At 38.3% G+C, this 4,719-nt stretch overlaps 1 pseudogene; it reads left to right on the top strand.

Moving 5' to 3' along the window:
• Positions 1–4,719, top strand: part of LOC112077444 (solute carrier family 2, facilitated glucose transporter member 2-like) — a 22,503-nt pseudogene that overhangs the window by 13,305 nt on the left and 4,479 nt on the right.

The raw sequence follows: 4,719 nt of genomic DNA, 5'->3' as shown, positions 1-4,719 counted from the left end.
TCTGTCCCCCTGTCTCTCTCTGTGTTTGTCCCTAATCTCTGTTCCCCTGTCTCTCTCTGTGTCCGTCCCTAATCTCTGTCCCCCTGCCCCCCAGGTGCTAGGTCTAGAGTTCCTCCTGGGTAATGACTACTACTGGCCGCTGCTGCTGGGTCTGTCTGGAGCTCCTGCTGTGCTACAGTCTCTACTGCTGCCACTGTGTCCTGAGAGTCCCAGATACCTCTACATCAAGAGAGGCATGGTGGAGGAGGCCAAGAAGAGTATGTACTGTAGACATCTCAGCTCTCTCTTAGAAAATACAGTACCAGTCAAAAGTTTGGACACACCTACTCATTCAAGGCTTTTTCTTTATTTGTACTATTTTCTACATTGTATAATAATAGGGAAGACATCAAAACTATGAAATAACACATATGGAATCATGTAGCAACCAAAAAAGGGTTAAACAAAGAGATTGGCTACTTTGAGATTCTTCAAAGTAGCCACCCTTTGCCTTCATGACAGCTTTCCACACTCTTGGCATTCTCTCAACCAGCTTCATGAGGTAGTCACCTGGAATGCATTTCAATTAACAAGTCTGCCTTGTTAAAAGTTAATTTGTGGAATTTCTTTCCTTGTTAGTGCGTTTGAGCCAATCAGTTGTGTTGTGACAAGGTAGGGGTGGTATACAGAAGATAGCCCTATTTGGTAAAATATAAAGTCCATATCATGGCAAGAACAGCTCAAATAAGCAACGAGAAATGACAGTCCATCATTACTTTAAGACATGAAGGTCAGTCAATACGGAACATTTTAAGAACTTTGAAAGTTACTTCAAGTGCAGTCGCAAAAACCATCAAACGCTATGATGAAACTGGCTCTCATGAGGACCGCCACAGGAAAGGAAGACCCAGAGTTACCTCTGCTGCAGAGGATAAGTTCATTTGTTACCAGCCTCAGAAATTGCAGCCCAAATAAATGCCTTACTGAGTTCAAGTAACAGACACATCTCAACATCAACTGTTCAGAGGAGACTGCGTGAATCAGGCCTTTGTGGTCAAATTGCTGCAAACCACTACTAAAGGACACCAATAAGAAGAAGAGACTTGCTTGGGACAAGAAACACGAGCAATGGACATTAGATTTTTGGTTCCAACCGCCGTGTCTTTGTGAGACGCAGAGTAGGTGAATGGATGATCTCCGCATGTGTACTTCCCACTGTGAAGCATGGAGGAGGAGGTGTGGGGGTGCTTTGCTGGTGACACTGTCTGTGATTCATTTAGAATTCAAGGCACACTTCACCAGCATGGCTACCACAGCATTTTGCAGTGAAACGCCATCCCATCTGGTTTGCACTTAGTGGGACTATCATTTGTTTTTCAACAGGACAATGACCCAACACACCTCCAGGCTGTGTAAGAACTATTTGACCAAGTAGGAGAGTGATGAAGTGCTGCATCAGATGACCTGGCCTCCACAATCCCCTGACATCAACCCAATTGAGATGGTTTGGGATGAGTTGGACCGCAGAGTGAAGAAAAAGCAGCCAACAAGTGCTCAGCATATGTGGGAACTCCTGTTGGAAAAGACTGTTGGAAAAGCATTCCAGGTGAAACTAGTTGAGAGAGTACGAAGAGTGTGCAAAGCTGTCATCAAGGCAAAGGGTGGCTACTTTGAAGAATCTAAAATCTAAAATATCTTTGGATTTGTTTAAAACTTTTGTGGCTACTACATGTTATTTCATAGTTTTGATGTCTTCTCTATTATTCTACGATGTAGAAGATAGTATAAATAAATAAAAACCCTTGAATGAGTAGGTGTGTCCAAAATACACACTTGCTGTGTGTGCGTGCTTTTGTAGGTCTGCGCCGTCTGAAGGGAGAGTATGACCCATCAGCTGACCTGGAGGAGATGAGGAGGGAGAAGGAGGAGGTGGAGAAGGAGGTGCAAGTTTCTATCGCCATCCTGGTATGTTCAATATCTAGTCTACTGAACATCTGGTCTATAGCTGTCTAATCCATGTCGGTCTGGTACTGTATTAATAATGTGGTGTGTGTCTGTGGTCCTGTATTAATGTGTTATGTGTCTGTGGTCCTGTATTAATGTGTTATGTGTCTGTAGTCCTGTATTAATAATGTGTTATGTGTCTGTTGTGGTACTGTATAATAATAATGTGGTGTGTGTCTGTGGTCCTGTATTATATGTTGGTATGTTGTCTGTAGTCCTGTATTAATAATGTGGTATGTGTCTGTGTGGTCTGCTATTAATAATGTGGTGTGTGTCTGTAGTCCTGTATATAATGTGGTGTGGGTGTCTGTAGTCCTGTATTAATGTGTTATGTGTCTGTGGTCCTGTATTATGATGTGGTATGTGTCTGTAGTCCTGTATTAATAATGTGATGTGTCTGTGGTCCTGTATTAATAATGTGATGTTGTCTGTGGTCCTGTTATAATGTGTTATGTGTCTGTAGTCCTGTATTAATAATGTGATATTGGTCTGTGGTCCTGTATTAATAATGTTGATATGTGTCTGTGGTCCTGTATTCCGTGTGATATGTGTCTGTAGTCCTGTATTAATATGTGGTTATGTGTCTGTAGTCCTGTATTAACAGTGTGATATGTGTCTGTAGTCTGTATCTTAATCGTGGTGTGTGTCTGTAGTCCTGTATTAAAAATGTGGTGTGTCTGTGGCCTGTATTAATGTGTTATGTGTCTGTAGTCCTGTATTTATAATGTGATGTGTCTGTGGTCTGTATTATATGTGATGTGTCTGTGGTCTGTATTAATGTTTATGTGTCGTGAGTCCTGTATTAAAATGTGATATGTGTCTGTGTCCTGTATTATAATGTGATATGTGTCTGTGGTCCTGTATTCATAATGTGATATTGTGGTCCTGTGGTCTGTATTTAATAATGTGATATGTGTCTGTAGTCCTGTATTAATAATGTGATATGTGGTCTGTGGTCCTGTATTAATAATGTGATGTGTTGGTATCGTTGTTTTTTTAATGTTGTTATGTGTTCTGTAATCCTGTATTAGTAATGTGTTATGTGTCTGTAGTCCTGTATTAACAGTGTGATATGTGTCTGTGTCATGTATTAATAATGTGATATGTGTCTGTAGTCCTGTATTAAACAGTGTGATATGTGTCTGTGGTCATGTATTAATAATGTGATATGTGTCTGTGGTCCTGTATTATAATGTGATGTGTGTCTGTAGTTCTGTATTTATAATGTGATGTGTCTGTGGTCCTGTATTAATAATGTGATGTGTCTGTGGTCCTGTATTAAATGTGTTATGTGTCTGTAGTCCTGTATTAATAATTGTGATATGTTCTGTGGGTCCTGTATTAATAATGTGATATGTGTCTGTGGTCCTGTATTAATAATGTGATATGTGTCTGTGGTCCTGTATTAATAATGTGATATGTGTCTGTAGTCCTGTATTATAATGTGATATGTGTCTGTGGTCCTGTATTAATATTGTGATGTGTTGTAGTCCTGTATTAATAATGTGTTATGTGTCTGTAATCCTGTATTAGTAATGTGTTTGTGTCTGTAGTCCTGTATTACAGTGTGATATGTGTCTGTGGTCAATGTATTAATAATGTGATATGTGTCTGTAGTCCTGTTTAACAGTGTGTGATATGTGTCTGTGGTCATGTTTTAATAATGTGATATGTGTCTGTGGTCCTGTATTAATAATGTGATGTGGTCTGTAGTCCTGTATTAAATGGATATGTGTCTGTGGTCCTGCTATTAATAAATGTGCATGTGTGTGCGTAGTCCGTGTAATTAATATACTGTGATGTTGTGTCTTGGCATGTATTTAATAATGTGATGTGTCTGTGGCCCTGTACTAATAAATGTGATGTGCTGTTAGTCCTGTATTAATAACGTGGTATGTGTTTGTACTTCCTGTATTAATAATGTGTTATGTGTCTGTAATCCTGTATTAGTAATGTGTTATGTGTCGTATCCTGTATAAACAGTGTTGTGAGATTTGTCTGTAGTCCTGTATTAATAGTGTGAATATGTGTCTGTAGTCCTGTGTATAACAATGTGTTATGTGTTTTGCTATTCCTTGTATTAAAATTTAATTGTTTAATGTGGTTTCTTTTCTGGTGAAGGTTCCTGTATTATAATAGTGGTGTTATGGTTTGTTATTGCCGTATTAATAATGTGTTTGGTCGTATCCTGTAATTAATAATGTGTTTATGTGTCTGTAGTCCTGTATTAATAGGTGTTTATGTGTTTTGTAATTCCTTGTATTAATAATGTTTATGTGTCTGTAGTCCTGTATTAATAATGTAGTTATTGTCTGTGTCCTGTCCTAATAATGTATGATGTGTCTGTAGTCCTGTATAATAACGTGTATGTGTCTGTAGTCCTGTTATAACAATAGTGTTATGTGTTTTGTATTCCTGTATTAATAATGTGTTATGTTCCTGTTAGTCCTGTATTATAGATGTGTGGTTATGGGTTTATGTATTCCTGTAATTAATAATGTGTTATGTGTCTGTAGTCTGTATTAATAATGTGTTATGTGTCTTGTAGTCCTGTATTAATAGTGTGTTTTGTGTTTTGTATCCTAGTATTAATAATGCTGTTATGTGTTCTAGTAGTCTGTATTAATAGTGTGTTATGTGTCTGTAGTCTGTATTAATAGTGTGATATGTGTCTGTAGTCCCTGTATTAATAGTGTGATATGTGTCTGTAATCCCTTATTGAACGCTTATATGTCT

The sequence above is a fragment of the Salvelinus sp. IW2-2015 genome, unplaced genomic scaffold (assembly GCF_002910315.2).
Source record: "Salvelinus sp. IW2-2015 unplaced genomic scaffold, ASM291031v2 Un_scaffold4572, whole genome shotgun sequence".
Classification (NCBI taxonomy): domain Eukaryota; kingdom Metazoa; phylum Chordata; class Actinopteri; order Salmoniformes; family Salmonidae; genus Salvelinus; species Salvelinus sp. IW2-2015.
Note: the sequence above shows the minus strand (reverse complement) of the source record. Positions and strands in the feature narration are given on the sequence as shown.